A 26,245-nucleotide genomic window follows, 5' to 3' on the forward strand; every position below is an offset into this window, starting at 1 on the left:
ATATTTACTCCCTTGTCAAGTCCAGCCGCACCTCTAACCAAAAACTGTCATCTAGCCAAGCTGGTGTTTTCTTTTCCCAGCCTCAATTACTGAAGGCTTTTACCCCATGTGTGGTCCACAGAACACTGTCTTATCTTGCTTGGGAAATGAAGTCTCTTAACCTAAGGCAGGAGGTGGGGCAGGTCAGGCCCAGGAAGAAACAGGCATGGGAGAAAGCCACACTGGGTAAGAATTCTCCCACTCAAAGAGTTTGGTATGACCAGGCCACAAATTAGATCACCCATCCCACAAGCCAGACCTCAAGAAAAGAACATGGGACTTGGTGTGAAAACCCAAATTAGAAAAACTGGGAGTTCCCATTGTGGCTCAGCAGGTTAAAAACCCAACCAGTGTCAGTGAGGATGAGGGTTTGAGCCCTGGCCTCGTTCAGTGGATTAAGGACCCTGCACTGCCAAAAGCTGCAGCATAGGTAGCAGACACAGCTCGGATCTGATGTTGCTGTGGCTGTGGTGCAGGCTGGCAGCTGTAGCTCTGATTCGACCCCTTGCCTGGGAACCTCCATATGCCACAGGGGCGGCCCGAAAAAAGAAAGAAAAGACTACCCCCAAAAGTATTATTGTAATGTTCTGCAAATGCTCATCTATAAGTTACAATAGAAAATTTACACTGGGAGTTCCCACTGTGGCTCAGCAGATTAAAGACCCAACAAAGTCTCCATGAGGAGGCGATTCGATCCTTGGCCTCATTCACTGCATAGCCACAAGCTGCAGCTCAGATCCAGTGTTGCCATGGCTGTGGTATAGGCCTCAGCTGTAGCTCCAATTTGTCCTCTAGCCCAGGAACTTCGATATGCTTTCAGGTGCGGCCATAAAAAGAAAAAAAAAATTTACATTGACTTCCACATCAAGTTGCCAGGAATCACTCACAACTTTTAGGAGAATTTCATTGTCTTTCTCCTTTTTTTGGCTACGTCCACAGCATGCAGAAGTTCCTGTGCCAGGGATTGAACCTGTGCCACAGCAGTGACAATACCAGATCCTTAACCCATTATGCCACCAGGGAACTCCACATGACCTTTCCCAAAAGAGAGGCAAGAACCACCCAGAGATGGGAGAGCAAGAAAGATAGAAAACTCAGTCCAGAAACACTGGTTGGCTGTCAGCTGGATGGGACCAGCGGCATTTCAGAGACAGGTACTGTATTCCAGTCCACCCACTACAAAAATTGTCCAAAGATCTGGAAATTGTTTTCAGGAAACTGCAATAACCAAGGATATAACATTATAATACGTTATAATACTGAGTTATAGGAGTTCCCGTCGTGGCGCAGTGGTTAACGAATCCGACTAGGAACCATGAGGTTGCGGGTTCGGTCCTTGCCCTTGCTCAGTGGGTTAAAGATCCGGCGTTGCCGTGAGCTGTGGTGTAGGTTGCAGACGCGGCTCGGATCCCGCGTTGCTGTGGCTCTGGCGTAGGCCAGTGGCTACAGCTCCGATTGGACCCCTAGCCTGGGAACCTCCATATGCCGAGGGAGCGGCCCAGAGAAATAGCAAAAAGACAAAAAAAAAAAAAAATTGAGTTATAATACAGAGTATCCTAGAGTTCCCGTCGTGGCTCAGCGGTTAACGAATCCGACTAGGAACCATGAGGCAAGCTGCTGCAGTGACAATGCCGAATCCTTAACCCACTGCAGCACAAGGGAACTCTGAAAACTTCACTTTTATGCACAAAAGCACAGATGACATGCAATCTGATAAGATCCATTGTAAAATTTTTATAAGATGGAGAGACGACTTTGTAAAGAACTCACACACGTGTTTTGAGAAATATAATCATAGTCCAAGCATCCCCTCTTATCCTTGAAAATCCTCTATTGGTACCATGCATAACTGAGGTTATTAGTGCCTGGAATTTACTGACCTTGTAGAAAGACCTTTTCATACTCTCACACCCTCTGTCGACTAAGTTTTATACCCTCATCTTTAGAGACATACTCTGCTTTTAGCTTTACTCGTTGTTGGCAGCTACATGTAAAATAAATTATGTCAAATAATTTTTTATGATTTTGCCTAAGATCAAAATGTCAGATTTTTAAATCTCCATGTTTTTATGCAAACATAGGCTTCATTGCACCATTTCAAAATGAGGTCATTTTGCTATCCCTACTGAGCATTCCACACCCAAAAGTTTCCACGAAGATCCAATATTAGCATGTGTGTGATTTCGATCACAATCATAGCAACTTAAAACAAATCACACAATTTTAATGATATCAATGAACTTGGTTACAAAACAGAAACAGACACACAGACATAGAAAACAAACTTACCGGAGTTCCCGTTGTGGCTCAGTGGTTAACGAATCCGACTAAGAACCATGAGGTTGTGGGTTCATTCCCTGGCCTTGCTCAGTGGGTTAAGGATCCCACATTGCTGTGAGCTGTGGTGTAGGTCGCAGACACGGCTCGGATCCTGTGTTGCTGTGGCTCTGGTGTAGGCCGACGGCTATAGCTCCGATTCGACCCCTAGCCTGGGAACCTCCATATGCCACAGGAGCGGCCCAAGAAATGACAAAAAGACAAAAAAAAAAAAAGAAAACAAACTTACGGTTACCAAAGGGGAAACGGGGGGAGAAGGGCAAATGAGAAGTTTGGGACCAGCAGATACAAACTACTACGTATAAAATAAACAATAAGGCCCTACTGTATAACATGGGGAACTATATTCAGCATCCTGAAATAAACCATAATGGAAAAGAATATGAAAAAGAATCTGCATATATATTTATAACTGAATCACTTTGTTATATACACCTGAAACTAACACAACATTGTAAACCAACTATACTTCAATTTTATTTATTTATTTAATTTTTTTTTTTTTTTTGTCTTTTTGCCATTTCTAGGGCTGCTCCCGCGGCATATGGAGGTTCCCAGGCTAGGGGTCCAATCGGAGCTGTAGCCTCCGGCCTACACCAGAGCCACAGCAACGCGGGATCCGAGCCGCGTCTGCAACCTACACCACAGCTCACGGCAACGCCGGATCTTTAACCCACTGAGCAAGGGCAGGGACCGAACCCGCAACCTCATGGTTCCTAGTCAGATTCGTTAACCACTGCGCCACGACGGGAACTCCTATACTTCAATTTTAAAAAGTAGATAGATAGACAGATAGATAGATGAAGGAAAATACATTTTGTAATATGGAAGTCATGGGGGCAGGGGCTTCCCCACGATAATAAGGGATTGGGAGAGGAGGTATAGTATGTCACGGTTATTATCAGATGAGCATTTCTGCTACAATTCAGGATCTGCAAAAGTCATTTTAGCTGCAAAAGGAACATGAAGCAGCCACCACAGAGGTTTATATAAGAACCTAGAGAAACTTACAAGTTTGCTATTTAATACTAACCCAGAACTCTGTATTATATCAGCTCCTCCATTTCACTTTAAGTTTTCGAGGGTCTTATACCTTCATAAAATAATATAAAATTAGATAGCATTGATCATGTTGAAAGTCCAAGACAGGCTTCAAGAAAATTTTAAACTTAAGATTTTATTTTCCTGCAATTGACAAAATTCAAGAAAAACATAATATGAGAATATTGAAATGAATATACTAAAATGAATGAGATCCTTTTCTCTTTCTACATTTTATTCTTATTTACTGCTCAGATTATAGAAGCTAAGGATTAGCCACTTTCTCTTACGTCACCAGAAATCCCTAAAACTGCTTTCAAAGAGCTCATCTGAAGAGATGGCATACTTGTCACACAATGCCAAAGGGAAATAAAATGTAATAAGCACCATCATTAAAAAAAACATACGAGGGAGTTCCCATCATGGCTCAGCAGGTTATGAACCCAACTGGTATCCATGAGGGTGCTGGCTGGATCCCTGGCCTCACTCGGTGGGTTAAAGATCTGGCATTGCTGTGAGCTGTGGTGTAGGCTGCAGACTTGGCTCGGATCCCATGTTGCTATGGCTGTGGCTGTGGCCAGCAGCTGAAGCTCTGATTCAACCCCTAGCCTTCAAACTCCCTTATGCTGAAGGTGCAGCCCTGAAAGAAAAAAACAAAACAAAACAAAACATGAGAGCCTAAGGGAAAAGACAGGTTTATAACTAGGCTGATATCATGTACATATTCTTGGCTTCATTTCTCCAAATTTTGATAATAGATACCTAAAGGCAGTTTCTGTGCCTTTAAGTAACTAAGACATTCTAAGGAGTTTAACAAATAATTACCGAAATGATATTTTAGTATTACAGATATCATTAAAAATCCTTAAGGCGATGCTATCAGAGACAGAACACCACTTTATCAGCTACTAAAAGGAGTTACCAATTGATAACTCTCGACACTTTCCTGGAGGCATTGGGTTTCTCAGGGTTGAAGATTTTCATCATGTCACACTTTGCCCTCAAATCAAGTCTATGGCAATTAGACTTCGAAAAAGAAAGAATTGTACAGGGGGGACATATGGCTTAAGCGGCTTCTAAGGAGCTTTTCGCACCAACTTTGGGGGTGTTAGCTTGGAAGAAGGTAAGAGCTGGTGCTCTCTGGAAATGAGAATAAGAGGATGAGAAACCTAAATGACATATTCACAGTTTACCTGGACCAGGTGGGGATCTTGAGCAGGAAAACAGTACCTTTGAACATAAAATCAAAGCATCGTAAAAGAAATTTGGGGAGTTCCTGCTATGGCACAAGTGGGTTAAGAATCCAACTGCAGTGGTTTGAGTCACTGTGGAGGCTCAGGTTCAGACCCCAGCCCACTGCAGGGGGTTAAAGGATCCAGCATTGCTACAATGGCAGTATAGGTCTCAGCTGCCTCCAGATTTTATCCCTGGCCCAGGAACTTCATTATGCCATGGAGGTGGCATAAAAAAGAAAAAAAAAAATGGAAGGAAAGAAATTTGTACTTGAGGCTAATGGTCAAGGAGAAAAACAGGACTACAAAAAGTTCTACCATCAGATAATTGAGGAACTTCAAAACAAGGTAAGAAGCTTAGCTACTGCTGCAAGAAGAACTACACTAAAAATGACAAAATATTAAAAGATTGGGACCATCTTACATATACCTGAACTTTTCTCAATTTAACCAGATTAAGGAGTTTAACAAGCAACAGAATATACCTCTTAGCTATGTTAGTTTTTTTTTTCTTCTATTTTGCTCACTTTTATATGGTTCATTTTATAGAAAGAGTTCTAGAAATGTTTCCAAGTACTTAAATAAAAATTTAAGTAAATTACATCTAGCCATTTTACTCTTAGATGAAGAGATAAATGGTATAGAGAAATATTTAGACAATTATTTAATGTCTGTGTCATTAGCAAATCACACACGTATAAATTTTTTCAAGACCCTAAAATTGGCATTGCTAAATACCAATGCACAGACGCTCAGCATGTGGATGTAACAAACACAACTTTTTTGTGTGTCCTGCTTTTCCAAATATCAGATGCAACCATTAACAGCACCAGCTTCAGGCTGCAGGCTGACAACATAAAACTAGAAGCCAAGGGCTTCAGACAAAAAGAGGATGTGGTTACCTTCAATGGCACAGTGGAAAATATAAACCAAGGAGAGAAACACTACGGAAAGCTATGCTTATTTTTATGCTAGAGTCACAAGTTATGCAATAAATTTATTTTTAGAGATAAATGAAATCCTAAAAATGAACAAATATTTTAGCTAAATACGCTCTAGGTGGCCACTATTTGGAAGAACGTTTAGTGTTTGAAGAATCGCCATCTGATTTATGTCTCATCAGTACGAATTTTTATGTATCGGGTATATTTTAAGGGAGGCTCCTAAAAAGTGCCGTTATGTGTTTCTGAGACTCTTTAATTTATTCCTTTCTGTGTGCACGCATACAAGGCTCTCAACAAACCAGAGGAAATAAAGTGTGGCAAGGCTGTCCCAAGATATAAAAATGCTGGGAGGGTTCTGCCCCAAAGCTGTCAGCATTTTATATGAAGTACTAACAATGCGAAATGTTAAGAGCAAATGCTATTTACAAGAAAGAGTGAACTGAATTAGCTTAGCATTTCTGGGACAGCTCTGAAAGAGATTGTTGAGAATAGAGTGTTAACACTATCCTAACAGCCACTGAAAGCATTTGAAAATTTTTCCAGGTTTAAGACTGAATTGGCCCTGTGCCAGCTGACATCAACGGACCTGACTTTGTCCGAGACTGATCTGGAAACGCAGGTGGAAACGGGCAGAGGAGTTAGCTGATCTCAAGACGAAACACGAAGATGCCGTGCCCCCACACAGAGGCACAACTGGCCCCTTCCTTACGTAATTGGTGTCTTCATTTTCAATGTAATGATGACGTCAAAGAGAACATTAGTAAATGAAGGGAATTCCACCGTAGAATTCCTTGATGGTTGTTTCTAATTCAGGACATTAAAAGCCTACCAGCTGATGCAGGCTCTTTTTTTCCTTCTTTCTCTTTTTTTTCCTCTTTATGATTGTACCCAGTGGCATATGGAAGTTCCCAGGCTGGGTCAAATCGGCGCTGCATCTGCAACCTACATCACAGAGGTTTCTTAATCCACTGAGCGAGACCAGGGATGGAACCTGCCTCCTGACAGACACTATTTCAGGTTCTTAACCCAGTGAACCACAGCAGGAACTCCTGATGCTGGCTCTTGATAGGTGCGTGGAGCTGGACACTGCCTCTGAAGCTGATCTAACCAAGCTAATCAATGGTTACTAATCTATTAGATCTCACTCTGAAGCAGTGACCAAGCCAAACTCCAGGGATGCTGAAATGACATTCAAAAACAAGGTAAACTAAAAACACATTCAAGGTCAGAAAATTAGTATGACCTCCCTTCACTGGTAAATGATTGTTTTGAAGGGTATTTCAGAGCAGAGTGCTACAGCAGCAGATGGCTATCACTGCTGATGCCTCCAATTCTGCTAAGACTGAAATGAAGTCACTGAAGCAGACTTTTCAAGCCCTGGTGCCAGAACTTCAGTCTGCAGGAGCCCTAGTAGGTAAAAATCTCCCCCTGGATCAATACACTGAACACCAATTTATCCATACAGATAATTTTATGATTTCACTTCAGCAACATGCTTCCAAAATATGATATTCCCTAATATTTATTTTTAAAATCCCTTAAGAAAATTCCGCCATCTTGGACTTCTTCAGCCAGTAACTTGGACAGGAAAGTTTCCATGTCTGGAAGCAAAATTATTAACTACACAGATTAGCCTCTATTCTGCAAATACTACAGGCCCTGAATTAGCTGAGACACCGCAGTTATCAATGTGAGATCATTGTTAGGGGAACACTAGGCTGGCTTGTTTCCAGAAAAAGATCACTTGTTTCTACCCTAGGTGGTGGGGTGAGATTGCTGTCTGAAAGCTTAAGGGTATTAATCTAGATAAAATGTCTTCTTGTAGATCAGCTAGGATTTCATTCAGTATCAAGGAGTATAGGAGTCCCTGGTGGCCTCTCGGTTAAGGAGCATTATCACTGCTGTGGCTCTAGACACTGCTATGACGTGGGTTCAATCCCTGGCCCAGGGAACTTCCACATGCCGCACACTGAGTTAAAAAAAAAAAAAGTGTATATACTGCGTTTTAATTAAGGAAATTTAATACACTTAAACTTGAATAATAATGTTTCCCCCCTTTTTTGATCAGGCTTGAGGCACGTGGAAGTTTCCGGACCAGGGATCGAACCCGAACCACAGTAGCAAGCCAGGCAGCTGCAGCAACACCACCACATCCTTAACCTGCTGCAGCACAAGAGAATGCCTCGCTGCTTTTCTTAAATATCCTTACCTATCATTTTTTTTTCAATTGAAGTATAGTGGATTTACAATGTTGGGTTTTTTCAGGTGTACAGCAAAATGATTGCTATACTTTTTTTTCAGATTATTTTCCTTTACAGTTTTTTTTTTTTTAATTTTTTGTCTTTTGTCTTTTTAGGGCTGCACCCAAGGTATATGGAGGTTCCCAGGCTAGGGGTCGAATCAGAGCTATAGTTGCCAGCCTACACCACAGCCACAGCAAAGCCATATCCAAGCCGCGTCTGCGACCTACACTGTAGCTCACGGCAACGCCAGATCCTTAACCCATTCAGTGAGGCCAGGGATAGAACCCACGTCCTCATGGATACCGGCCAGGTTCATTAACCACTGAACTACGACGGGAACTCCTCCTTTATAAGTTATTACAAAATATTTTATTTTGCTTTTTAAATCAATTTTCACTTATACTCCAAAAACTAAGATGGTTCATGATGAGCATTTATAGTGTCCAATGTTTCAGGGTCAGAGAGATTGGAGTCAGGACAGAGGTAGCATTTCTATCTTCTGGGAATTACAATTTCACCGTAGGGAAGCTTTTATTAAACTAATTCTACATTAGCAAGTTGCTATATTTTGTATCAACTTGGTAGACCTGAGCCCTAGTCCCGGACTGTCTCTAAACTCAGTATATAACCTTAGATAAGTCACTCTTATCCACCTCATTTCTCCACCTCATTTTCCCTTTATTTGTAAAACAGTGGAGATGGTGATCCCTAACTGTTCTAAAATCTACGACTCTATGCAACTCAATTTTAAAAACAATCAGAAAATTATCAAGGTGGTGAAATGAGTGTTATAGCGAATTAAACTGAGATCAGGAGTTCCCTGTGTGGCTCAATGGGTTAAGAACCCCATATAGTGTCCATGAGGATGCAGGTTCAATCCCTGGCCTCACTGTGGGTTAAGGATCTGGCATTGCTGCAAGCTACAGCGTAGGTTGCAGGTGCAGCTCAGATCTGGTGCTGCCATGGCTGTGGTGTAAGCCAGCAGCTGAAGCTCTGATTTGACCCCTAGACCAGGAACTTCCATATGCCACAGGTGTGGCCACAAAAAGAAAAAAAAGGGGGGGGATCAGATTTACCCTAATTCAAGGAATTTGGTGAAACTTTGGTGATCCATTACCTCCAACATCAGGTTCTAAGTACAGTGTATCAACTTTGGCACTCTACATATTTTAGGCTGGTTAATTCTTTGCCGAGGGGGTGGTCGTCCTGTGGTTTGTAAGACATGCAGCAGCATCTATGGTCTTCAACCACTAGACACCAGAATCATCCCCCATCACCAGCTGTGACAACCAAAATGTCTTGAAACAGGGTCACCCGTGTCTCCAGCCCCATGCTCCACCCAACCCCCAGCAAAGGAAGTGCATATATAACCCCTGTTGAGAATTCCTTCTCTCCAGTATGAAAGCAGCTTCTTCCTACCCACCAAAGCAAATGTTCACCGTGGTACCAAATGCTCAGCTTGGTAAGAAACACACAGTATGACATATCCCCCTTCCCTCAAATCCAAAACCTCACCCCCTTAAAACATGGTGTCCAAGTGGGAAAGGTCACCTCTGGTGTCTTTTGTCTTTTTAGGGCCGCACCCCTGCTTGAAAGAGAAGGGGTTAGAACAGAAGAGAGAGAATGTTTGTGTTATCGACTTCTTTCTTGAAAAGTGAATAGAAACACTTTCTGAAACGAATCTACCTAAATCTTCCTTTCGTCTTTTCTCTTGAGAAAATGTCAAACTTCACTGCACCCTCAAGAAACATCCCTGAAAGCCGAGCTAACAGAACCAAAGGCCAGCTTTCATAGACCGGGGGCAGACGGGCACCTTGTTGATCCAGTTCCTCGCAGTCTGCAGGGAGACCGAGAGCCAGAGCACAGACCGCCGGCAGCTCCTGGACACCAAGCAAGATGCACCTGCGGGAGGAAATTGAGACCTGCCACTGCCTGCTCTAGAGGCAGGGCTGCTACGGGAGAAGCTTCAGGTTTAATGAAGAAGGGGATCGGGTGGGGCTGGTGGCAAGGGGTTGAAATGTACACCTACATAAATAATAATAAACATCTTAGAAGCGCTTACTACATCACATTTAAATGATTTCCTTCCATTGTTCAACTCAAAATGTGGGGAGACATTTTTATGTACATTTACTCTGAAAGGTCAAAGGAGGTAAAGAAGGAAAGGAGACAGAATAGGGTAAAATGTTCAATGGAAGATAAAAGGTGATGAAACAAAGTTTAAACTTTGGTTGTAGACTAGTTTAAGACTGTTTTTCAAGCCACGGGTTGTGAACTGTTAGTAGATCTTTTAAAATATGGGGACACAATCAGCATTATTAAATGGAATGGAATAGAAATGATCAAAGTACATGTTATCTACAAATGGTAGATATTATTTTATAAAGGTCTTTTTATTTATTTATTTATTTATTTATTTTGTCTTTTTAGCTATTTCTTGGGCCGCTCCCGCGGCATATGGAGATTCCCAGGCTAGGGGTCAAATTGGAGCTGGAGCCACCGGCCTACGCCAGAGCCACAGCAACGCGGGATCCGAGCTGCGTCTGCAACCCACACCACAGCTCACGGCAACGCCGGATCCTCAACCCACTGAGCCAAGGGCAAGGACCGAACCCGCAACCTCGTGGTTCCTAGTTGGATTCGTTAACCACTGCGCCACGATGGGAACTCCTATAAAGGTCTTTTTAAATTATAAATGTGTGTGTGTGCTGTGTACTGAGGTCGTGGTATAAAATGTATTTCCTCTTGTGAGCTACAGTGAAGAGTTGGAAAGCTACTGCGTTGTTTTGTTTTGAAATCTGGGGGATGGATGCAGGCTGTCTCTCCCTCCGTCAGTCCCCCTTCCACACGGCTGCCCCAGAACAGCTCCCAAATTCACATCACATCATTCTGAGGTTTCACATACACCGGCTCCCTGCTTGCTCCCTCCTGCCTTTATAAGACCCCACACGCTTCACCATCTGACTCGCATCTACTCCTCTCTCCATTCCTCTCTCCTATAAGCCACCCCCAGGTCCTGCCCTGCATAGGCACCTTAAACTCCAGCCATACTGAACTTCCCTCTGTTCCCCAAACTTGCAAGTTCTTTCACCTCCCTGTAGAATAGACATTGGTCTAAGGATTCTATATTTATCAGCTAATTCACCACTCACTATGACCTGAGGAAGAAAACTCTTACTATCCCCATTTTACAGGTGAGGAAAATCAGACACAAAGCAAGTTAAGGAATTTGTCCAAGGCAGCTGTTAAGTGACCTTTCCAAGTTTCCAACACAGGCAGTCTAGCTCCAGAGCCCATGTTCTTAATGCTTTGCTAATTTTTTTATTCTTTCCCTTAATGGTCCTCCCTGACATTTTCTTTGCTTTTTCTACTTGGCAAACGCCTATTCCTTCCCCAAGACCCAGTTCAAAGTCACCCAACTCATCTATGAAAACTTCCTCCACAGTCCTAGACAGACGTAGTTGTTCCATCCTTTGTACATGTTATTTTTTATTGTGACAAACTGGACTCTTAGGATGGAGAGGGCACCTTCGGAGGTGAAGAGGGGCCCAGATGTAATAGCCCTTTTTTTTTTTTTTTTTTTTTTTGGCCCTGCTCATGGCATGTGGAAGTTACCAAGCCAGGAACTGACGCAAGTGACCCAAGCTGCTACAGTGACAATGCTGGATCCTTAATCTAATGAGCCACAAAGAAGCTCCTATAAGAGTTTTTTAAGTTCCATTTCCTCATCAAGGATCATGAAAGGCACTCCATTCAAGGAGGGGTGTGCAATCTGATGCTCTTCAGGGAGGTCAAGACTCAAAATCTACGGGATTCAAGGAAAGAACTTCTCTCTCTCTCCGGTTTTTTTTGTTTGTTTGTTTTTGTTTTTGCTTTTGTTTTGACCTCCCCCATAGCATATGGAAGTTCCCAGGCCAGGAATCAAATCCAAGCCACAGCTGTGACCAATGCCACAATGGGAACTCCAAAAATGTTTTTGAATGTTTTTGTTTGTTTCTTTGTTTTTTGGTTTTTTTAAGGCCACACTCACGGCATATGGAAGTTCCCAGGCTAGGGGTTGAATCGGAGCTGTAGCTTCCAGCTTACACCACAGCCACAGCAACACCAGATCCGAGCCACATCTGCCACCTACACCACAGCTCAGGGCAACACCGGATCCTTAACCAACTGAGCAAGGCCAGGGATGGAACTAGTATCCTCATGGATAGTTGGATTCATTACTGCTGAGCCATGATGGGAACTTCCAAAATGTTTGAATTTGAAGGAAGGATTTGAATAGGCAAGACATGAAGCCAACATGAATGAAGACAAAGTAATGGGATAGACCATGATTTACATGCAACTATGAAGCTGAATCTGCAGAGTGAAGAACTCACCTTGGAGAACCACAGGGGTAAGACTAGATACGTGAAATAAGGTCAAACCATGAAGAGTCTTTAAGGGCTTCTCTGAGGAGAAAAGAATAATCTTAAGTTCCACAGTGAACTCTTAAAAGCCTTAGCTTAGGAGTAAGCTACCAAGGGTTGAGCAAGAAAATTAATATACCCTCTGCATGCAAGACGGATTAGAGAGATCGGAATAGAGACCAGAGACACAGTGAATAGGTTACTGTAGCAATTCAGGGATACAGTGACATTTTTCTGAACTGAAATAATCCTAGGAGAAGTAAAGAATCTGAGAGATAGGATTTGGTTCATTATAAGACTTTAAAGAGCTCAGAGTAAACAAAATTTTTTAAGTTTCAAAGTGGAATAAAAATTAACACATGGGGGGAGTTCCCGTCGTGGTGCAGTGGTTAACGAATCCGACTAGGAGCCATGAGGTTGCGGGTTTGGTCCCTGCCCTTGCTCAGTGGGTTAACGATCCGGCGTTGCCGTGAGCTGTGGTGTAGGTCACAGATGCGGCTCGGATCCCACGTTGCTGTGGCTCTGGCGTAGGCCGGTGGCTACAGCTCCGATTCGACCCCTAGCCTGGGAACCTCCATATGCTGTGAGAGCGGCCCAAGAAATAGCAAAAAGACAAAAAAAAAAAAAAAAAAAAAATTAGCACATGGGGAGGAAGAGCAGAATTCGAAGGAAAGATAATAGAGCGAGTTGTAAGTATATTGAGTTTGATGTAACAATGGAAGACCCAACTGGAAATATTCAAGAGAAAACCAGAGATACAAATGGACAATTGCCTACAAGTTGCACTAAGATAGCTAAGTAAAGCATGAAAAACACAACAGTCTTTTTTGTTTTTCTTTCTTTTCGGCTGCGCTGGTGGCATAAGGAAGTTCCCAGGCTAGGGACTGAATCCAAGCCAGAGCTGTGACCTAAGCCACAGCTGCAGCAATACCAGATCCTTAATCCACTATGCCTTAATTGCTATGTAAAATTTATTATACACAGCAAAAGTCCTAACCAACTAGGAAACATTCAAATGTTTAGAGTACATTTTAAAAATCACTTTACCACTAAAAAAACTCTAGAAATTTCAGAACTAAATATATTTCGAGGTATGAATTATCTCAACTCCAGAACCACAACAGAGAGGTCCTTTACAGAAGTGAGTCAGACACAAAAACATACATATTCAGAACAGAATCATGCAAAGTCTGTCTTATAGGTACCCGACTTCACTCCAAAAATAGTTATTGATTGTTTATAATAGGCAAGGACAGTAATAAGGTAATAGAACTAAACTACTGAAAGTATCCTATTCATACGGTTGAAAGAAGATCAGAGTTAATCCTAAAAGATTAACATTTTGGAGTCAACGAAAACTGAAAAACGTTTCCCTAGTTTTCAAATAAACACTGCTGACTTCAATGAACATCTCTTTCAAGACATGAGTCACTAGTTTTCTGCCTACTTGGAGAAGTTTCAAAGATAATGATTTTTAAGGGCAAATGAGCTTATGGTACCTATATGTCCACATAGCACCACGTTTCACTTCTGGAGTCAAAAATGATACGTGGAGTGAGCCACGGGTGAGAGGAGACATTTGAAAAAAGCAATTGCAGAGTTCCCATTGTGGCTTAGTGGTTAAGGAACCCGACCAGGAACCATGAACATGTGGGTTTGATCCCTGTCCTTGCTCAGTAGGTTAAGGATCTGGTGTTGCCATGGGCTGTGGGGTAGGTCACAGATGGGGCTGGGATCTGGTGTTGCTGTGGCTGTGGTGTAGGCTGGCAGCTGTAGCTCTGGTTCGACCCCTAACTTGGGAATCTCCATATGCCGCAGGTGCGGCTCTAAAAAGACAAAAGACCAAAAAACAAAACAAAACAAAAAACAAATTTGAAAAAAGCAATTGCGAAAGAGCTGAAACTTAATGGATTAAGTTCCTGGTCGGGTTCCTTAACCACTAAGCCACAATTGGAACTCTGCAATTGCTTTTTTCAAATGTCTCCTCTCACCCGTGGCTCACTCCACGTATCCTTAATGGATTAATGGACGTATTTGCAAAGTCCAGCAGAATGTGGAATCACGGAAAGGCTGCTCTTCTCACCTACCAACAGCCTTGTCGATCATATAGGCTGGACTAAACTTCAGAAAGTTTATTAATTTCCAAATGCAATTGTTTGTATCTTAAGCTAAAAGACATCTAAAAATGTATTAAACTTTATTTTGTTTATCTTCACTGAAAGCACCAGTGGTGTAAGAAGTAGAAGAGAAATAAAAGTCAAACTGAGGGGCCCAAAAAGTGAAAAGGAAATTTTTAAATGTTCATAAATGTCAGAACATTTTGTACCACAAATAGTTTTGCAGACTACAGTCTTCAAGAAGTCAGCAACATGCTCGCTTCTGCGGCACATGTACTAAAATTGGAAAGATACAGAGATTAGCATAGCCCTTGAGCAAGGATGACATGCAAATTCATGAAGCATTCCATATTTTTTGAAAAGGAACAGATATATGTATATGTATAACGGATTTACTTTGCTGTGTACCTGAAACTGACACAGCTTTCTAAGTCAACTATATTCCAATAAAATTTATGTTTAAAAAATAAAAATTTTTGTCATAGTTCCCTATTAGATTATGTGAAACACAAACATTACAATCTGAACTAGTCTGGAAGCTGGAAGCTTTTAAAACAAGGAGAGATTGGAGTTTCCTTCACAGCTCAGTGATTAATCTGACTAGCACTCATGAGGACACAGGTTCGATCCCTGACCTCACTCAATGGGTTAAAGATCTGTTGTGCCGTGAGCTATGGTGTGGGTCACAGACGAGGCTCGGATCTGACATTGCTGTGGCTGTGGTGTAGGTCAGCAGCTACAGCTCCAATTCAACCCCTAGCCTGAAAACTCCATATGCCACAGGTGTGGCCCTAAAAAGCAAAACAAAAAAACAAAACAAATAAAAAAACAAATTTAAAAAAAATCTTAAGGCGTTCCCATCAGCAGAAAAGAATCCGACTAGGAACTATGAGACTGTAGGTTCAATCCCTGGCCTCGCTCAGTGTGTTAAGGATCTGGCGTTGCTCTGAGCTGTGGTGTAGGCTGGCAGCTGTAGCTCTGATTCGACCCCTAACCTGGGAACCTCCATATGCCACGGGTATGGCTGTAAAAAGCAAAAAATAAAAATAAAAAACAAGTCAACAACTGTGTTAAGCACTAAATCAGAAAATGAATCTTGGACACTTTTACCTTATTAACAGCTTATCTTTCAAAGATAGCTCAAAAGTTACTGTTAACTACACAAAGTTATAGTTAAAAGTAAAAAAGGGACATAGCTAAACCACTGACGGTATCATATAGCATCACACAGCTGAGAAAAGGGTGAGCTCTGTTACACTCAGTTTTTAACACTGAGAATTTACCAAAGAGAATAGAAAATGTTTTCCTAATTTTCAAACAGTGCTGACTTCAATGAACATCTTTTTCAAGACCTAAGTATCTAGTCTTAGGGCCGCTTGGGGAGGCTTCAAAGATAATGATTTCTTAAGGGTAAAATCTCCAGACTCCAGCATTTCCTCCAAATGCTCAGAATTATTCCACGGAAGTAGAAATGTTATATGCATGTAAAATGATACAATCTATAGGTGTAATTAAATTGCATTAAACTGAAAATTGCTGGTATGCTGGTGTCTTTAATCGGAACACAGTCCCACACCCAAGAGGAAAAGATTATCACATTCAATCCTAAGCATACAACAGTAATCCCTAACAGAGCAACTTCTCTCCTGATTGTACAATAAGAAAGTCAAAACAAACCTGGGCCTTGCCATGAACATTCCAGACCTCAAAACATACTTTTAAGAGAAGTTCAACAATTACCAACTTATTTTCAGGACAAGCTATGAAGTCAATGACAGATAGTCTACTCTGGTCTTCATTCATTTATTCAAAAGCGCTAAATAAGCGTTAAGTCTAAGGGGTTTGTGGGAACACCCACAAAATTAGTTAGTGGGAATTAGGGCGGGTTCCAAAGAAACATGAGACATGCACATGTTGCCCTTGAGAAGTTCACGGTCTAGTTAAGGAGAAAACAATTACCAAGCATTGTGAACCTCACGTAAAAGGTCCTGAACTAATAAAATCTTTATTAACCCATGTATTTTATTTTTATAAGTTGAAAGTTATGTTTCATTCAGTGGATAAATCTGAGGACTTAAGCCTGAGAGGCAACACCTCAAGCAACCCTGAGAAAACTGCTCCTATATAATATATATAAAGCCTTTTTAGGGCTACACACACACATCTTATGGAAGTTTCCAGGCTGGAGGTGGAATCAGAGCTGCAGCTGCTGGCCTAGGCCACAGGCACATCTGAGATGCATCTGTGATCTACACCACAGAGTGCAGCACCACTGGATCCTTAACCCACTGAGCAAGGCCAGGGATTGAACCTGCATCCTCATGGATACTAGTCGGGTTTATAACCCTCTGAGCCACAACAGAATCTCTCTTTTTTTTTTTTTTTAACTTTTTTGAACATATATAAGTGTGTGTGTGTGTGTGTGGCATATGGAGGTTCCCAGGTTAGGGGTCCAATTAGAGCTGTAGCCACCAGCCCACCCCACAACCACAGCAACATCAGATCCAAGTCACATATGCAACCTATATCACAGCTCATGGCAACACCAGATCCTTAACCCACTGAGCGAGGCCAGGCATCAAACTCGCAACCTCACAGTTACTGGTCGGATTCGTTTCTGCTGACCCACAGCAAGAACTCCCATCTTTGGGATATTATGATTAGTGTTTCTATCCATAAAGATAGAAAGCCAATTGACGGTTACATGGGCTGGGGTATCAGAATGGGAATAGTTTGGAATTAAATAGATGTGTTGGCTACCCAAGGTTGTGAAATTACTAAATGAACTGTACATTTCTTTACTGGTTCATTTCATTATGTGAATTTCACCTCAATTAAAATGTTTTAACTGCAAGGCAAAGCCTCAGTTGCCACCTACCTAAAATAGGATCCTACCTGTGGGCTAAACTACAAATAAATAGGAAATGTCAGATATTTTAAAATAGCTTGCCTGTAACATGTAGGCTATCCTTCATAGATAAGATTGGACACTACTTGCTCTGGGAAGCTGATTGGGGAAATACAATGAAAAACAAAATGTTATCCTCATCCAGAAAGCCTCTCCACAAAGGTATTAGAGAAAGAAAACACTTTGGGGAGTTCCCGTCATGGCTCAGTGGTTAAAGAATACGACTAGGAACCATGAGGTTGCGGGTTCAGTCCCTGACCTTGCTCGGTGGGTTAAGGATCCAGCGTTGCCATGAGCTGTGCTATAGGTCACAGATGCAGCTCAGATCCCACGTTGCTGTGGCTGGGCGTAGGCCAGTGGCTACAACTCCAATTAGACCCCTAGCCTGGAAACCTCCATATGGCGCAAGTGCGGCCCTGGAAAAGACAAAAAGACCCCCCCCCCCAAAAAAGAAAAGAAAAACAAAACACTTTGGCTAGTGTAAGCAATAAACCAGAATGTGATGCAAATCACATTCAATCCACTAAGACTGCAGATAGGAGGAAACCTTACACTTTTATAGCCAAGCAGATACAACCCATTATATCCCTGTTCTCAGGATAAAGGATAACTAGTCCTCAAGTAAGAGGACTTGACATCATCATTTGTCACACAGAGTTCATCTGGTAGTCGGGGTGACTTTACCTGGCGATTGGGGTCACCATCTGTGTTTGCTAATAGGCTTCAAATAAAGGAAAAGTACACTTCCTGTAGCAGGAGGTAGTTTAGAATGGATTTCCCAAAGGAACTGGGAGAAAGGGGTGCTATTTTCCTTGGATGTTTACATCCGAAAGTATGGTTCCCAGGTCCTTGAGGAAGACATTCCCAGGTCATAAAGCTGGCCAAAGTCTTACTTAGCTTTTAAAAAGATTCGCTTACATTTGAAAGAGACAGAGAAAGAATTCTAAAGTAATTGCCCTAAGAAAAGGGGTGGGGGAGGCCGGTCCCTTATTTTCAATAGGGTGAATTAAGCCTCTTATTTTTAATTTGTATTTGCCCTTACAAGCCTTCTCTGATCTCCTCAACAAAAAGTAATTACTCTCTCCTCAGAGGTGCCTTCCCTGTGGCATTTCCCAGCTTCTACCTTGAATAAACACATATATATAGTTACAGAAATGCTATAAAGAGAAATACATTGGAGTTCCTGCTGTGGCACAGTGGGTTAATGATACGGCTTTTCTCTGGCGGAGGCACTGGTTCCATCCCCAGTCTGGTGCAGTGGGTTAAGGATCCACCATTGTTGTGGCTGTGGCCAAACATCGCAGCTCTGGCTCAGATTGGATCCCTGGCCTGAAAAACTTCCATTTGCTGTGGGTTTGGCCAAAAAAGGAAAAAAAAAAAGACAGTTGCCATAACTTCGGCGCAGGTTCAGTCCCTGGTCCAGGAACTTCTACATGCCCCAGGTGGAGCCAAAAAACAAAAAAATTTAGCAACATGGATGGACCTAGAGATTATCATACTAAGTGAAGTAAGTCAGAAAGAGAAAGACAAATATCATATGATATCTATAATATCACATATATGTAGAATCTAAAATATGACAAATGAATTTATCTCCAAAACAGAAACCGTCTCACAAACATAGAGAACAGACTTCTGGTTGCCAAGGCGGTGCGGGGAATGGAATGGGAGTTTGGGATTAGCAGATGCAAACTACTGTATATAGAATGGATAAACAAGCTCCTGCTGTATAGCACAGAGAGCACTATTCAATATCCTGATAAACTAGAGTTCCCATTGTGGCTCTGCAGGTTAAGAACCTGCTGTTGTCTCTGTGAAGATGCGGGTTCAATCCTTGGCCCGGCTCAGTGGGTTAAGGATCCATCATTGCTGTAACCTGTGGCATAGGCTGTAAGCTGTGGCATAGCCTCAGCTGCAGCTCCAGTTCGGCCTCTGGCCCAGGAACTTCCACATGCTGTAGGTGCATCTGTAAAGAGGAATATATATATATATATATATATATATATATATATATATATGTGTGTGTGTGTGTGTATATATACATATACATATATACACACATGCATACATGTTTACACACATATATATCTATATCTTATGATAAGCCATAATGGAAAAGGTTATGAAAAAGAATGTGCATATATATGTGTATATATGTGTGTGTATGTGCATATATGTTTATATACATATGTGTGTATACATATACACACACATATGTACATGCATAACTGAATCACTTTCCTATACAGCAGAAATTAACACAATATTTTAAATCAACTATACTTCAATAATATAAATTTTTTAATATTTAAAGAGAGACAAAAAGAGGATAAAAATATAAAATCCAAGAAAGGATGAATGCAAGTAAAAGGGATCAAATTGTCTATAGAATAAACTCAGATGAAGGGAAAATAACTAAGACTAAACTCTCCAGGACAATTACTAGAAGACAGCAGGGTCAATGCCATCAGTTAGAGAAAGGAGCTTTAGAAAAACCAGTGTTTCAAAGGCAGGAAGGGAAGCCAAGGGAACACCTGTCAAATTAATGATGTCCTTAAGACCCAACAAAGATCTCTCCAGGGGACCAGAAAAGAAAGGCTATATTGTTGCTCAAGTGAGACCAGTGATGGGTGTACAACTTTAGCCTAAGAACTGTAACTTCAAAGATTGGGACTGCCAGATGAAAAAGGGATGGAGAAAAGGAAACTGGATTTCTAAACAGTTTTGTTTAGTGCTTATGGTCTGCACTGCTAACAATACAACATGAATTGTATTTGTAATACACTGAATCTGTATACAGTTGGGATCCTAAACAGGCCTCACCCTTTAGTAATGAAACCTAAACACCTCTGACTCAAACCCAGCCTAAACCCAGACTGGGACTTGAACCCACAGTTTTTTCATTAGAATCACTCACCTGGTATCTGGACTTACGGAGACTCAGGTTCTTTGTGTCTCAGTGCAGAAGGAATTCAGCAAGAGACAAAGTGATAGGCAAGACATAGATTTATTAAGATAGGACTCTTGTGAGGGATACAAGCAGGCAGGCAAGGAGGCTGTGCCCTGAGGATGAGGTGGGCTACAGTTTTATAATCCCAGGAGAGTAGGGAGGGGGGAAAAGACCACCTTCTTCCTCACTCTTGGAGCAGACATCAATCAGGCTTACATCACCAGCTCCTCCTTCGTATTGGGTAAGAGAGTATTTAACCTCCCTATGGGGTCAAACTAGGACTGTCATGATGTTTCTTCAAGTCAGCAGAAGGGTGGTAACATATGCAAAACATGCTGAACAATCTCAAGTTTCCGTATAATGAGGGTCTCCTACTTTGGAAGGTCATCCTTCCCTTCATTATCTTGCTGAACTTGAATGCGGGCCTCATTTTAACTTTCACCTTGATCTAAGGCATAGCTCATGCTTTTACTTACAGTTTTATAGTTAAGCAAGCCTGTTCCCACGATGTTCTGATGGCTTTTTTTGAGCAATTATTAACTTACGGTGATCTCCCAAAGTTCCCTAGGTTTCCCTCTCTATCTATGGTCCCCTACTGGGACTTGTACAACTACCTGTGTAACTATCCTACTCCGTCCCTATCAGTAATGCTCATTTTGGGAGCATGAGACATCCACATGTTGGACTGCAATGAATACGATAGAAAGGGGAAGCGCTACAGAAAACGCCAGAGGACCCAAAGGCCAAGTCTTTGGTTCAAGAAGTAGCCCTGGTTTTCACTTTTGCGTTACAGCAGCAAAGAATGTGTTCGGTATCTGCCAAGAACACACCCCTGTGTGTACGATGCCCTGATTCATCATTCCAATGCAATGCACGTGCTGGACATACGAAATGCATGTCAGCATTGCTCCTGCAGCTTGAAACATGCCGGGAAATGCTGACAAACACGTTCCAACACAAATCTGTCTAATTATATTCTTAATTCATACATGAGACACAAGATTAATCCATGTCATGTGGAGACATGCTCCTGTGAGAAAAATCAACACGATAACAAAAAGGGCACAAACAAGTAAAATAAAAGCCCGTCGCTCATAACAATTTTTTTAAGTACCAAAAAAGACATGTATGTTCTCTGCTGATGAATTATGCATCTATAATACTATTAAATAGGTGATTGATTTAAAAAAGAAACGATATCTTAAGGTGCTGAAGAAATTACACTTAATAAGCAAAATAATACCCAAGCTCTATAAGATTATCCCCCCAATTAAAAGATCAGCTGATATATCTGCCTAAAGAAAAGAGATTCATATTGATGACTGCCTGAAGGAGAAATCCATTGGATAGAAACTTGTGGCATCATCAGTTCTATCTGGTACTGATCATGACATTTATGTGTAGGACAGGCAAAACATTAAATGGGTTAAGATTTGTGACCCCGTATAAAACAAATTAAGTACCTTAATGGATGTCGGAGCGCATTACATCAGTAGCACATGCATATGTGCCCAAAGGCATTATGCACAAAGAAATTAACCTATTATTTTCCTTTCAATATTTTTTTTCCTTCAAGCAGAAATCCAATCTTAAGTGCCAACAGCTTAGAAGAGATGCTATTTCCCTCAAAGGTTAAATGCCAAAGTATTAGGGGACCATTGACTGAAACTTCCCACCTTGGCCAAGCACAGTAACAGCCACTTACAAGAGTTTTCTCACAACAGGAGGCCCTGATAAGAACGTGGTTCTTCAGGGAGGAAGGGGGAGGGGGCAGTAGGAGGGAGGAGATGACCAACCTCCCAGGAGCCTTGGCGCTAGAATCCATCTTGACTGAGAGGTGCATGTGCCACCAGGAAGGTCCCTGAGTCAGATCGAATATGGGCCAAGTAAGACTGGCCAGAGAGGACCCAGAAACTAACCCCGTTCCCATAAAACCTGAGACTTTGAACCACATGGCAGAACAGTTCTGGTGGGTTCCCTGAACGTGCTGTTCTCCTCCCAGGTGCTCCTGCCCAACGAAGTCTTTTGCTTTGTCAGCCCCTGGGTCTCCTCGGACAATTCATTTCTGAGAGTTAGACAAGAGCCCATTCTCAGGCCCTAGAAGGGGTCCCCCTTCCTGCAAAAGTCCCAACACATCACTCAGTAAAAATCCCCCAATATGGAGAATGGGAGTTCTCTTGTGTGGTGCAGTGAGGTAAGGATCCAGCGACTTCACTGAGCAGTGTGGGTTGCTGCGATGGCGTGGGTTTGATCCCTGGCCTGGGAGCTTCCACAGGCTAAGGGTGGAGCCAAAAAAATTCGTTGTTTTTTTTTTTTTTTTAAAGATGGAGGATGGACATGTGCGTGACTTGTTTGCATTTATGAACACTAAAAACGTGGGGAGTGTAATGGTTCTGAAGTACTTCTCTGTCTCCTGGTCTCCTGGTCGTCCACCACCCCCACTCCCACCTCCTCCAAACAAACAGGTACCCTGTGTTCCTTGCCTCAGGGGAGAGGGAAGCAAAGTCCTTGGTCTTAGAATGAAGAGGACTCAGAGTCCAAATGAAATTTTTATTTATTCATTTATTTATCTTTATGGCTGCCCCTGTTATATATGTAAGTTCCTGGGCTACAGGCCAAATCGGAGCAGCAGCTTCCAGCCTACGTCACAGTCAGGGCAACACTGGATCCAAGCCACATCTGCAACCTACACCGAAGGTTTCAGCATTGCTGGGTCCTTAACGCACTGATCAAGGCCAGGGATTGAACCCACAACCTCATGGACACTATGTCAGGTTCTTAACCACTGAGCCACAACAGCAACTCCCAATCCAAACTTTTAGAAGAAGCATCATTCCTTTTACACATATTTCCTGTCTCCCGTCTCACTGCCAGACACAGAGCTAGAAAGTGTTAAGGGAGCGAGGAACAGAACAGATCTTGGGGCTTACATTCTAGGATAGAATCTTCAAGAATAGGAGAGCTTCCCTTGGACAGAAGGGAGGGGGGAGAAAGGAGTGAAGAGACAGGGGGCAGCAGTGGGTCCCCAAGAGAGGAGCCCTGAGTCCTGCTTCTGAGTCAGAGCCCCTGCAAAGCAGCCAAACGGGATGTGAGTGCGGGGACCTGATGGCTTAAGAGCACTGCACCCTGCTTCTTGGATTTTGGCCCCAGGAAAGGGATGGGAGCCAAAAATGTCATGGTTGAGCAGTGTGTCTGGGCAGATGGAGCCACAATCTACCTGATATTTCCATGCCACCAGTGCACTGAAGCATCAGGATGGTTCTCAAGCAGAGAAGGAAGTAAGGAAGGGAGCGGTGGGAAGCTACAAGGGCAAATACAAATTCAAACTAAGAGGCTTACTCTTCCCTGTTGAAATAAGGTAAGAGACACACACACACCCTACTCCTTTTTCTTAGCGCATTTATTTTAGAAACCGTGTAACTGTATGTTTTTCCTCTGTCTCTAAATCTAAGTAAATCTTTTTGAAAGCTAAATAAGTCTTTGGCCAGCTTTACAGACTCAGCAATGTCCTTCTCAAGGACCTGGGAACCACATTTTGGAATGTAAACATCCAAGGGGAAAAAAATAAAACCCTGTCTCCCAGTTTCTGCAGGAAAGTAGGAACCTCTCTCTAAAACTACCTCCTGTTAGAAGGAATCTGTTCTCCTTTATATGAAGCCTATTAGCAGACACAGATGGTGACCCTAATTACCAGATGAACTATGTGTGACAAATGGTGCCATCAAGTCTTCTTACTGGAGGACTAGTTAATGTTTCGGCTGAGAACAGAGATGTAAACGGGTTGTATCTGCTTGGCTACAGAAGGGTAAGATTTCCTTCAGTTTTTGCACTCTCTTGGCAATTCCTGAGATGTGCATCACATTCTAATGTAATGCTTAGCCAACAGCAAAAGAGGTTTTTTTCTCTACTACCATGGTGGAGAGGACTTCTGGATTGGGAGATTTTATTAACTGTTTCCCCATCAATGCAAATGGGACAAGTGAGAAGAATAAGGACTGACTCTGTGACCCCAGATTTGGACAGATGACATCAAAGATGATATTGGGGGCGGGCCTAGTCACAACTATAGAAGTTCCCCCAAACTTAGATGCAATGTTCTGAAGAAAAGGCAAGAAGCCCAATCGATCAGATTTAATTGCACAACCTCCACAGAATCAACGTGCAAGATAAAGATTAATTTGTTACAGAAAAATACAGCAACGTATATGTCCTGTCTGCCTGCGTCTATGGACTCAGATGTGCACCAACTACAGCCAGCGCGAGGACTTGCCAGGGTTTAACTTTGAGAGTCTGATTTCAGACACTTGAACTAACAACCCATTTTCTCTGAGTGAAGCATGAGAGGGAAATGACTGGAAGGAAACCTAACATTTGTAAGAGTGTCTCAAATTTCGTTGCACATTAGACTAGTTAATTGGAGGACTAGTTAATGTTTCATCTGCGAACAGCGATGTAAACGGGTTGTATCGGTACCTGGAAAATTTTTTAAACGCTGAGAACGGCTGGAGGGCGGCGCCAAGAGGGGGCGGAGCCAGGGAAAACAGGCCCAGGCAACGTCCTGAGTTGATTAAACACGGTCTGTACCGGCTTTGAAAGTTCCCCAAGTGAGTTCATTGCGGCCAAGTTGGAGAACCAGTGATTTATTTATTTATTTAGTCTACTTTGCGCGCGTCCCCCCACCCCCCCGCACGGCATATAGAAGTTCTCAGGGTAGGGGTTTAAATCAGAGCTGTAGCTGCCGGCCTACACCACAGCCACAGCAACACAGGATCTGAACTTCGTCTGCGACCTACACCACAGCTCATGGCAACACCAGATCCTTAACCCACTGAGTGAGGTCAGGGATCGAACCCTCAACCTCATGGATACTAATCAGGTTCATTACCACTGAGCTACAGCAGGAACTCGGAGAACCAATCATTTAAAATGGTCCTTCTCACACTTCAGTGTGCATGCAAGTCACTTAGAAATCTTGTTTAAAATGCAGCTTCTAGGACTTCTCTGGTGGCCTAGCAGTTAAGGATCAGGCATTGTCACCACAGTGGCTCAGGTCACTGCTGAGACCCAGGTTCAATACCTGGTCCAGGAACTTTCACAGCCAAAAAAAATATATTAAAAATATGCAGATTCCAATCTATGAGGTCCAGGATAGGGTCTGGGAGTCTGCCTTTCTAACAAGCAAGGATTTAAAGCCCTTTAGTATGTGCCAAGTGTTTTACTGTCTGATCACCAAGAAATTACCTAGCAGTTATGTTCTAAAGGGTAGGCTCAGGAGTCAGACAGCCTGGCTTTGGATCTTGGCTTTGCACTTCACTGGACTGCCAACATCTCCATTTATAAAATGAGGACAATGATGATGATAGTACCTCCCAATGCTAGTAGTAGTAATAGTATGAGGGGGTGTACCATTAGTCTCGTTTTACAGATGAGGAAGTTGAAGTTCAAAGAGTGTCAGTAATTTAACCCAAGCACACCTCGCTAATCATTGGCAGGCAGAGGCTTGACCCCAGATCTTTTCCCTTTTAAGGGTCTGGATTGAATTGAATCACTAACCACTAATGTTCTATTCCCAGAGAGTAAATCTGAATCATCTCTGCCCTCCCCTCCGCTCCCTTCATAATCACTTGCTAAAACGCCCTGATTTCATGCATGCCCCCGCCCCATGCCCATGGTTACTCAAACCCAGTTTCCTATGACCTCCCAGCCAGAACTTCAAAATATCTTTAGGTTCCTTTTCGTGAACACTGGTTCTCCCATTGGTGTCCTTACTCTGAAACCTTCCACACTACTCCCAAATTAATCTGGCCAGGTGGCTCCCCATGTCATAAAGCAGCAATGGTTCTCCATCACCTGTCAAATAAAATTCAGTCTTTGTAGGCTGCCTTGCTGTGGTCTGACCCTGAACTACCACCACTTTTTTTTTTTTTTTTTTTTTTGTCTTTGTAGGGCTGAACGAGCGGCATATGGAGGTTCCCAGGCTAGGGGTCTAATCAGAGCTGTAGCCGCCAGCCTACGCCAGAGCCATAGC

The 26,245-nt window shown here is 42.5% G+C and overlaps 1 long non-coding RNA gene and 1 other non-coding gene across 4 annotated transcripts in view; one reads left to right on the plus strand and one right to left on the minus strand.

The window, feature by feature from the left end:
- Positions 1-26,245, minus strand: part of LOC106505430 (uncharacterized) — a 101,039-nt gene that overhangs the window by 53,387 nt on the left and 21,407 nt on the right. The gene's annotated exons all lie outside the window — the stretch shown is intronic.
- On the plus strand, positions 14,612-14,715 carry LOC146398134 (U6 spliceosomal RNA). Its single transcript, XR_014822172.1, has one exon. It is a non-coding gene; the product is annotated as a U6 spliceosomal RNA (small nuclear RNA).

This window comes from Sus scrofa, chromosome 12 (assembly GCF_054392235.1).
Source record: "Sus scrofa isolate SSC_HxYL_T2T_F1_AM1 chromosome 12, Sscrofa_HxYL_maternal_Yorkshire_Landrace_v2.0, whole genome shotgun sequence".
In the NCBI taxonomy this organism is placed as follows: domain Eukaryota; kingdom Metazoa; phylum Chordata; class Mammalia; order Artiodactyla; family Suidae; genus Sus; species Sus scrofa.